This window comes from Anser brachyrhynchus (assembly GCF_964034855.1).
Source record: "Anser brachyrhynchus genome assembly, chromosome: 6".
Lineage (NCBI taxonomy): Eukaryota > Metazoa > Chordata > Aves > Anseriformes > Anatidae > Anser > Anser brachyrhynchus.
Window position 1 is genome coordinate 22468781 of NC_137700.1, and position 11539 is coordinate 22480319.

Here is an 11539-nt window from a genome sequence, read left to right on the forward strand (position 1 = left end):
AGTAGCACTTCTCATTCATTTTAAGTTGCAAGGCAGGCTGAAGAAAACACTCTTGTATCATGGTTGCTATTGCTGCTTCTCCTTCAGTGCACTTCTTATGTACTCCATGAAAACATTCAGACTTTGGTTTTAAGAAATTAAGACCATTCCTACTGACTTTGTGCTTCATCACTTCCAAGGTGTGTTTCTAAGGTGCCTTCTTCCTGTGCTGTATTACATCAACCTTTCTTTGTCTTTAAACTTGCCAGACTGCATTAAAATCTCTGGTTTTGTAATCTGACAGATGTCTGAAGTCTGGCCGGTATTTTAGCTCACTGGTGTTGTATTGCCCCTACTTTCAGGAATTCAAGCTCTGTTCTAAATGGTAGTTATATTTACAAGTTTCACTGTGCTCTTTATATTTGGCTAAGAACCCCACTAGCTGTAGTCACACACACATTTTGTGGGAGATGCTCACCCCCAGCACTCCAGTATCGTCACACAAATGCACATATATCACCCAGTGCTTCCCAGATGCCTGCTCAAAATTAGTCCAACTGTTGTGAGGTACTAATTAGCTCTCAAAAGATTTGAGGACCTCTGTTTTCCTAATGTTGTTGTCACTCTCATTTTCAGTCTGATTTCCTTGGGAAACAACACGTAAGTGACTGCAGCGTTGACTCACCTGTCACTCCTGCTCCAAATAATTTCTGAACCAAATGACTGATTCCATCCAAATTTGAAGGAGGGTTAGTAGTCTCCAAATTAATTATGTTTCCACAGACCTCAGGAAAATTGACAGCTGGGTAGAAGAAAGTGAGAAGCAGATTAATGCTTCTGTGCCCCCAGAGGAAGACAAGAATTCAGCCATTACCCATTCAGTTGGCCACAAACAGATGGCCAGGCAGGATGCGCTCAGTTCTTTCTTGATGGCTGGGGCTGTCCTGGTGGCCTTGGGACACCCGATGTGACTGTGGTGTGGGTGGCAGAGGGACAGATGAGAGAAATCCAAATACTTAAACACTTCCTTTGCTGATGGTGCACGTTACTGTCTTTCCCTGCTGTGATACACAACTGAGATCTCAAAAGCCATGAAAGAGTCATTGTCTGATGAGATGCACATCTGCCACGAGATATGAGTGTGCTCACCCTGTTTACTGTTGCACTTCAACCAGTAGAATGGTTCATATGCTGTCCTCCAGCATAGACTTAGAAACCTTTGACTTTTGGTTTTAGTTAATGTTTTGAAGATATAATAGGAACTTAATACATTGAGTAAGAACAATTATTTCCTCACTCATCATGAGAATTATGGCAGCTGTGTAATACATTTTTTTCCCCACTATAATGAAGTTCTAATTAGAATGATAATGTCTCTTATTTGGGGAAGCTTTTAAAGTAATTGCAAGGTCACCTACAACTTTATTTGAATAGTCAGTTAATTCTTACTCTAATTTTTGGTGCTATTTTCCATGACTGTCACTATAAACCCACAGCCTCCCACTAAATGTAGTTTCACAATAACGGAGTTTCAGCTAAATAGATACTCAAGGTTTCTTTTGCATCCTAGCTAATAAAGGCACTGTGCAGACAATTCAGGGTGATAAATTGTCCTTGTTACATTCACTTTCTAAAAGTTAAAAGGAATGGAGATTGTGTTTTTGAAGCTTTATTTTTTTTTTTTTTGTTATATCATCTGGAATGAACTCTAAACACTGATAAGCCGCACCATGTGCTGTTTCTAAGGTAGAAAGGGATGTTAGTAGCAGTGCAATATTGAGCTTTCACTGTAGCTGAGTATTAGTAAGCGGCACAGCAAACCATGCTGAAACATGTGCATGCTAGCAGCAACCTTAAGTTGTCCTGCTAGTTCATTATGCCTTACTCAAAGACTCACGTTTATCAGGATGGGACCACACACCTCCTCCCCCAGCCCAGTGGGTTCTTCAGCCTGGAATATAATCAAAAGTTTCTATGGGTCATAGAGTGTTTTTGTGTTGTTTTTTGTTTGCTTGCTTGTTTCTGGTGTGTGCATGTGTGTGTGTCTGTGTTCTTGTTTGTTTGTTTTTGTGCTTTCTATCTGATGGCCCAGAAAGTTCTATTAAGTCCCCTTTCATTTAAAAAAATTAATAGGATTTTGGGAATTTTAAACACGCAGTATAAAATCGGGGACTGAAAGGAGCCAGAACAGCAGTTAGACATGAACATGAACTGGTACCTATTAATGAATTTTGCAGATTAACAGCTCCTGTGGGCTTAACAACGTAAAGCCTAAAATGGTCTCTGCATATTCAGCTGCGGAACTGATTTATTCATCCTTCCCCCCACACCCTTCTCTTTGAAAGTATTTTGCCCTGTAAAATTGTAGAAGAGTCCCCCTTGTGGTAAGAGCCATAATAGCAACGTGCAGGAGCATCTATGATTTTCATCTGGTCTAATTTTTCCCCTCTGGTCTGTAAATTAAACGTATAGCTCTCTGTTAGATCCAAAGCACAAATCACAGTGTGCGCTGACTTTCTCTGGCAGATTTTTTTTGCAATTGTATGAGAACACCAGCAATTGAAAACATTAGGATTGATTTTTTCTTGTACTTGTTGCAGCTCTAAAATCAGAGGTTGTGAACTGGGGGCTTCATCACATCTTCTACAAAACGTAGTGCTAGAGAGGGGTGAGTGTGGAGGATGAGAAATCTGTGAAAAAGGCATTTTTCAGTTTTTTTCTCAAGTGTGAAAAGTAGGAGAGAGGAAACAAGTTAGTGGAGCTGTGCTTATGGGAAAGACCAGAGCCATTGACCGTGGCTGTTGACACCGAACTGGTGCCTTGGTCTTCTGGGAAAAGATGCAGCCTCTCTTCATCTGACCACTGCCGCTTTCCTTCTCCTTTCTAATGTATTCAAATTTCTTTTTATTGAAGTGTACAAAAGCCTGGGCACTGTGTGGGACGGTTTATGGAGCTGCAAATGATCTTCTGTGTGTTGTTCATCTCATAATGTGTTTTCTGCTTTACTCCTCCACTGTGGGTTTGTTAATAACTTCATCCACTAATGAGCTGTTCAGGGCAGTTGTGCTTGTGGGCTTCAACATCTCCCTTGCAAAGCAGAGGGCTTTCTTGAACACACAGTAATTTGGTAATATACATGGTTCTGATTCTGCCAGGTCACTCCATCCCCAGCACAAATGTGATCACATTCAGCTTCAGACAGTGAAAATTAGGAAGTCTAGTTCTTGTAGCATGATTTTGAGGCTGAATTAGTGTTGAGGCTGTCTAACCTGCTGATGAGAAATGCTTCCCTCTCCTCTGAGGGCTCACGCCACGCTTTATTTATTTATTTATTTTTCCCAATTGCAGCAGCTCCTGCTTCCATGTCCATTTGTTATCGGTGAGGAATAATTAACTAAGAGGCTTTACACCCTACATTTTTGACACAGAAGCATTTCTGGGCAAAGCTTGTTGGATCCTGTAGCTGTTTTCTGCAATGTGAGGGAAAAAAAAAAAAAAAGTAGGAAGGCCCAAACTGTACAAAAGTTCTGCACTTTTAAGTAGACTAGTTTTTCAAAAGAGGTGTCCTTTCCATTAAACCAAGGGTAGTAAACCACCCCACACCAAGGGCTGGCCCCACAGGACTACTCTGGAAGTATTTCAGGGCCGTAAGCAGTTTCCCTACCAATTCACTGAACATGCAGTTGCTTGTAAGGCTTCCCTCTCACCCTTACCCTTGTAAGCATCCCTGGTCCTCCCTGTCTGGTGTGTTCTGGTGACCAGGAGAAAGCCACAGTTTGGATGACTTCTTCTAGTGGACTGGGCATCTCCAGGAGGGCTGGAGAGTATACAGATGCCCAGCCTAATCTCATTGAGGGAACAGGGAAGGCATCAGACTTGGCTTGCCTGGACAAGCTAAAATAGGGAAGTAACATTGTCCACTTTATGGGTAAAAGTCCTTCTGTGGGCTGGCTCAGACTGGGTATGCAGTGCTCTGGTAATGTCTCTTTCAGGTTCTCTCTTCAGATTCAGGTACTATGAGAACTATCCATCTCCTGCTTTCTCAATCCTGTCAAGCCTCATATGAAAAAAAAAAAAAAAAAAAAAAAAGGCGTTTGTTGGGCTGCACCCAGAAACTAACTGAAGGTTTTGGTCATTTACCTGCAGCGTGCATAAAACTTTGCATTTTCTTGGAAGAAAAATCATCAGAGGGAATTAGAAGCAGGAAGAGAGGAGAGGCAGAGATGGGGCACCAGGCAGTTGTCGGTGAAAAATCTTAAGCATACCTGCACTGAAGCAGTGACTTTGTTTTTCTTGTGTGCTTGTTGGATTGCCAGGTCTGAAATACCTAAGAGGTGGGGCCTTTTTCACCTGTTTCCACCACGCCATACTTGCTGCAGGTCAGTGCAGAGCAGCAGCTCACTCTGCCCTTTTCTCTGTCTGAGGACACACATGACTCAGACTCAAAACGACCAAAAGTACTCGTTCCAGCCCATGCTATTTGGCTTGATATGGAGGAAAAGTGAGAAAATTAGTGCCCTGTGACAGGCCAGATACCATCCATCTATGCCGATGCTCCAGGAAACAGGTAGTTTGGCACTAGGTCACAGGACATCATTTTTAAGTGTGACGAGACTTGCATTGAAGCCAGCAGCACCTAGCACCACTTTTTAAATTATTATTGACTTTTCTATGTACCGTCAAGTCTATTCCTGTGTTGCAGGCTTACTTACTCGAAAGAGAAGGTGCTGGCAGTTTTGTATTCACTTGTTAAATAAACCGGACTCTTCACCTCCATGTTTGCATTGTTCCAGTTCATTATCCACGAGGTTACAGCGGATGAGGGCTGGGTGAAGTTACTGATCAGCTCGGCTAAAGCTGAGACCTGCTCTCAAAGGACACAGGTAAGCTAACATGGTTTCAGTGTGCAGCCTAACTCCAAAATTATATTGCAGAGCCTCCTAATTTGCAGCCACCTTACCTGACAGTAAGCTGTCTCCATGTTTTCTGGTAAGGTTCCCCAGCTCTGCATGGGAGAAAGCTTCATCCTGGGCCACGTGCCTGGGGGCTGAGCCCAAAGGCAGCTCAGGCCCCCACCTGGTGAATGTGCCAGGGCATGTGTAGCACGTGGAAGGTCCCAGACTCCTGCTGCTGTGAGGCCCCTGGCAAAAGAGGAGAAGTGATTTTTTTCTAGAGTTACTTGGGCGTTCAGAGGGATTTGGTGGTGGCTCAGTGGATGCCTTGAACTCATCTGCCAGAATTGGTGTCTCGAGGCCCTGCCAGGTAGGGTGTTGATGTGTCCTGTGGCAAACCAGTCCACTCTTTTTGATGGGCAGTCATTACATCAGCTGTAATGCATGTCCACGTGAGGACCAAGCAAACCATTGTATCAAAGCAACATGCCAGGTGAGACAGGGACAAGGAACTCTTGTCTAGACATCCTCCCAGGTGTGCTGTGAAGGAGCTGGGAGCAGAACACCTCCATACTTACAGGAGTTGTGCAGGCCAAAGCCTTGGGCAACTGTCTTAGAGTCCTCTCTATAGTTACACAATAAAAGTGCTTGTTCAGGGTATTACTGTTCTGTCATTTCAAAGAAAAAGAAAAGGAAAAAAAAAAAAGCTTTGGGGATATAGCTAGGTTTGGAAATTGAAGTAGCTTTTGGATGAAGCAGCAGTGTTCAAGATGTGTCACGTCAGGAAGCCAAGACACGGCTTACACTCCAGACCCTGCTCCTGAGCCCTTCTTTGTGACTGGTTGAAGTGGTGCAAAATGAACTCCATAAAAAGAGCCAGGCCTTGGGAACAGGGGGAGGGTTGGTGTATTTGTTTGCTAGGCAGGGGTTTTGACCAGCCAAGAAATCTCTCAGGAGAATAAACCCTGAGGGAAAACAGAAGAGTGACTTTTTTTGTCCAGCTAAGAAGTGCCTTCATGGCCATGGTTTGGAGGGTTTCCAGGCTGCCCTCCACCAGTGTCGCGGGATGCGTCTTGGTGCAGTCTGAACAAGGCCCAGGAGATGTCGCCGCAGGACAGCCGTGAAGCAGGCATGAGCTTCGATGTCTTAAAGAGGCGAGCACTAAAACTATGCGATAACCAGCCTAGGCAACTTGTGGGGCTTCCGTTGTTGGATTTGTATTTAAAATATATATATATTTTAATCATTATGTGAACATCAACGTAATCATTGTCAGAGAAAGCCTGAAAATGTGGCAATCGTTGCAATATTTGAGGGGAGGATTTTTCAGTAAAGATTTGCATTTGGGTATAGGTATTTCTAAGTGACTTACAAAACAAAAACGAAGACTATTTTTGCACAGTCACAAAAGCAGTCCTGGGAAAAAACTCATTTTTGTCCATAAAAGGAGTGGTCGGATGGTCAAATTGAGTGGGTTTATTAAAAACAAGCAGCATCCTACTCTTGTTTTTGCATTGCTCTGGGGCTGTTCCTCTCACTTTCTTTTCCCTGCCTCAAGTTTAACAAGTTTCTCATTTTCAGTAGGAAGCTAAAGGGTCACTTTTTAAAACATAAGAATGCTGTACAAATAAATAAAGCTGCTTTTTTTCTGTTGCAAAGTCAGCATATAAGAAATGATGCAAACAAGTATGGGCATGATGAGTCAAAGCAATCCACTTGGGACTGACAGAGGCATCCGCATAAGCTTTACAAAATCTGCAGCTGTATGCCCAGATGTATTTTAGTTGCTTGCACTTAACTCTTGAGACTCCTCCTAGTCTACTGGGAGACTTGAGTTTAAAACTCATCCAATACATAGCTTTGCAAAAACTGGCATGCATGTACATGGCACTTGGAGCTGTTTTGGCTGCTTCTAAAAAATCCCAATTTCTATAACATTTCCAAATGACTTATTTCTCATTTGCCAGGAGTAATAAGACTGAACACAGTAATGGAAGAAATATATATTCTAAGTTACATGCTAAAATAAAAGGGGTATGTTGCACGTTGTTTCTAATGTTATGCCTATGACTTCCCTTTTTCGAGTTTGCACATCAAAACTGTCACAACACTTCAGTTATGGTAGAAAACATTTATATCTATCCACGCTATGATCCCTTGGTTGCCTTCAGCACAGCACATCCACACTTTGCAGGCTGTCAGAAAAGCAATCTGCCTTGTATGCTGGATGAGCTGGGCTGGTAGAACACCCAGCAGCTGCCTGTTTCTCCACCTCATCCCCCTAGGCCACCACCTTCCTTTGTGTCACTTTGTAACATGACCTGATTTCTGAGGTATGTTCCCTTTGCTTGTGCTATTTGAGTAAAAATACATCTCAAGGGAAGCTGCTCAATATAGGACAGCTCAAAAAGTGTGTTTTTCTGGCAGCTACCAAACCCGCCAGCATCAGAGGTTGTCCCCTAGGCTTCAGCTGATGCATAAGAGTTTTGAGAGCCCAGCAAAGAAAGAATCACTGTGGTCACTCCAATTTAAGACTGAGGCATTGTTATGAGCAGACAGCAGCAGCAGCCACCAGGCCCAGCACCCTCCATCCTGCACCCAAACTCTGTCCAAGTAGCAAGGTTTTGGGGTATGCTGCAGTTGTGCAAATAAATTCCTAGGTGTCAGCAGAGGAACACTCTTTGGTAGAAGGTGACGGGGAGATACAGCTCCTGATAAAGGCACATCACAGCTACACAGCCGACATTCACCCGTATGGTGCTGTAATTTACCAGGCTTGTATGCCAGGGCATAAACTTTCAGCAAATGAAAAGGCCAAGATGCAAATAAAAGTTAAATTAACTATTACAAACAAAATCTTTCCCCTAATTGTATTTATATCTCCAAATTGACTCAATATATATATCCCTGACAATTCTTCCTATAGCTAGCTAATTTAGCTTTGTTTAAGAGACACAGTAAAGTTTATGCAGCAAAGTTTCATTTAAGTATAAAACCCCAGATATGCTGCCGCTTAAAAGCTTTTCATTGCCTACTACAATCTAGCTTGTCCTCTGCAACTATTATATGTTAGAAGAAGCAGAAGGCAGCAAAGCCAAAGATTCAGCTTCAGAACTGATGTTATCTGATCAGTCACAGCTGCTCGCATACATGGTAGCAGAGTCATTATGGCATCAGTTTCTTCTGGTAATTATGTACCAACGCATAGGGTATCAAGCTACTTTTGTCTCGAACACTGAAACCTGGCCAAAAGCCGAAGAAGGGGATGAACACATCTGGAGTTCTAGCTGTTTTTCCCCTTCCCATTTGCATCTTTACAAATGCTTGATTTTCTTTTTTTAGGAGTTTGTGGTTGTTTTTACATTTTTTTATTTATTTATTTATTTTTTTAGCCAGCTAGCAAAAAAAATGAAGGGGAAAAGGAAGGAAGTCTTAAAGGAGTGAACTTAACATTTTGAGTTAGAAGCTGAACATTGCAGGTGAGAAGTATGGTACAGTACTCAGTCACATCGTTAAAAGCTGTCTTCTACACATATGATTGCCAAATCTGTCATTGTAACTGTCTGGCTTGTGAAACAGTTCTCTGGTAACTCCTGCTATACGTTTCAGTTTAGCTTACTGTAATTTTGTAATTTTCCTGTGTTTTGCTACTGTGTTCTCATTCTATTCTGTCAACATCATCACTGGCTCATAGTGTAAGTAAAAACCAGCTTCCTACACTTTTTTCTGTACCTAAAATAGTGTAGTCATAACATCATCACACTAGATGGCAACAATGTCCATGGAGAAGGAAAACAAACTCAGCATCAGGTTCTGCAGAGGAACGGAGTGTTATTTGAGAGATTTCACTCCCTCTTATTTAAAAGGGAGTATTGTATTGGATAGGGAAATCAGAGTTAAAAAAAAAAAAAAAAAAACAAGGCCACAGTGATTTACGTAAACTAACTTGCCAAGATGTGTGAGATGCGTGTTTGAAGACCGCATAGCTCTTATGTCCAGGGCTGATTATATTTTGAACACTATTGACAGCAGAGAAATGAAGGAAAGCCATGCCTTAAAAACTGAATACTGTCATCTAATCCTGCAGTGGAAGAAAAGTACAATATAATTTCCTTTCAGTACGTTGTTTCCATAATTCTCCTTCAAGCCTTGTCTTGGATGAGTGCTTTCTGTCCTTCGTTCTTTGTTTTCTTTCCTAATTGAACAATGTAAATCCAGAAATGAGTATTTTAGGAAAAAAGAAAGAGGAAAAAAAAAGTCTTTTATCTGTTACAAATCTACAGATCACTTGCATAGTTGAGACCTTAAGAGTAGCAATGTGAGAAAAGTGAGATCTGCTTGGCAACGTTGCGTAGTTTGCAATGTGTTGCTTTTGGTAGAAAAGAATCAAAATTAATCCACCCATACATTTTTGAACACACAGTTCAATTTTGAATTTTGAATTTCCTTCCCTTGCAGCAAGTCAGCTGTGGTGTGCTGAGAGCCAGAGCTGTCAGTGGCTGCTTGCTGGGGAAGCCCCTCTCGGCTGCTCCTGCTGTAGCACACAACTGATTGCCAGCAGTGAGAAGTGGATAGCAGAGTCAGTGCCACCAAGAGCAGCGGGGAAACGTTCCTTTCTGAGGGTGGCCATGTTTTAAAAGGCTGAACGCCCCCCGTGTGAGACCAAAGCAGCCTGCAGTACGTGCGTGGCAAGTGGGTCCTGACATATGCCGGCACCTGCTGCTCTCTTCTTCCTTCTGGTGTGCTACAGAGACCCTACTTTTATAAATCAGTTTATCATGAATAACCTTAGCATAGTTTGAAGGCTTGCTGTAGGTACAAACTGCAAAATGCACATCCACCTCTGGGTTAATCGCCCTGACTGCCGTCCAAATACCAAACCCACCACTTCCCAAATGCTACATACTGTCTTCCCCTGCAGTTATGTAAGAGAGCAGTGACCTTTCACAAGAAGAGCTTGGCGTTTACAAGACTCAGGTGCCAAGCTCAGGGATTTCTTCCCTCATTAAGGGCAAGTGTGTCTGCTTGCCTGGCTCTATGGCACGCAGCTGTGCTGTCTGCCTACAAGGACCTGGCCTGGAGGTGCCCTGCTGCCGAGCAGACCTGTCTTTTGGAAGGTGAATACACAAGGAGCCCTCACGCTTCCATGTATTTAAAATACACTTTTTATGTTTTCATCAAAAAAAGTAATTGACTTTTCCTTGCTGAAATGAATATCCTACCTTATACTGCCAGCTTCCTAGTCCTTCCACCCCAGAAAAAAAAATGAAAATCTGACATCTTACATAGCTGATCTGCTCAAATTTAAGGTTTGTTTTAAAAGCTCATTTGAAATTAGACATTTCTTTTGGAAATATAGGGTCTCAGAAAAGGTAAGTAGCCCTTATCTCTAAATCTTCCTTTTTTATTTATTTTTTTTTCTGAAGATCTTGACAATGTTTTCACGTTTATTGGGGGAAAGTGGGACTTTCTATATTTACTTAAAGGAACTGCAGACGAACTCCAAACCTTCTAAAGGGACACTCTGCTACCAATAAATTTTACAGCATTTTCTTTCTTAAGGGCATTTCTTACACGTAATGTAGGAATTTAAAATGTTATATATAGATCTGGAAGCTACACAAACAGAATTATGTTTACAACATCAATGTTCACCATATAATTTGACCTGTTCTTGCCTCTTGGCTATGCTGCTGTTACAGGCTAGTCTGACCAAATATTTTGTTTTCCCTGTTTAAAGAACATCTTAATATATTTTAGATTTGTTCATTCAATTTTTACATCAAAAATCTGATCAATAAATAGACTTGGAGGATTAAGATGTTGTTATTATTTGGAGAAAATAAGGTGACATATTTAAATTGTTATATTCTAGGTTTATAATGTTTCCCGCAAACCTTAGACAACTAGAAAATACTTAAACCACTAGAAGTGATTTCTGTTAAATTTTATCATACTGGAGAAGTTCTGGAGGAGTAGAGGAAAATTTAGTAGTTAAAAAGGTGAACAGGGCGATATACGTGAATGTAGGCTGGTGGGCTGACAATGTGGGTCTGGATGCTGGAAAGATGTGGCCAGATGCAGTCAGTGAAAGACTCTAAAGCTCCTTTAGGTGTTTGTGCAGACACAGAAAGACAAAAGCACTGCCAGCCCCAGTAATTTTAGATCACAGGCTGTTAATAGCCTGTTTGGGATGCTTCAGAGTTCCAGTGATACTGGCTTGAATTTTTTTATCCTTTCTACTCACAAGGGCAACGTTGACTTTTTGTTTTGTGAAAAACTAGCACCATTGTTACTACCTCATCGACCCTGGTCCCTACAAAATCATGAGTGTCAGTAGTACAGAAACAAACATCTTCTATCAAGCATGGACCCTCAGTTTGCAGTGTAGCGTGATTATACCATTATAATGCACATTTGTGGTAAATAAAAAAGTATACAGACCAGCATGCAGGGTTAAAAATGCTGATGCTAAATTGTTTGGTGCTGTTCTTGGGATAGCATGTGCATGGAAAAGCAGGACTGGAGACCAAACAGAGGATCCTAAGTAAGCAAAGTATAAAGGGAGAAGATATCTCCTCTTGTAGCTTCACTGTGGATGAGGAGCAGAGAAAAAGGAGCAGGGAGTGCACAGGAATACCAGGACAGAAGAGGAGAGGCTTTCAGTC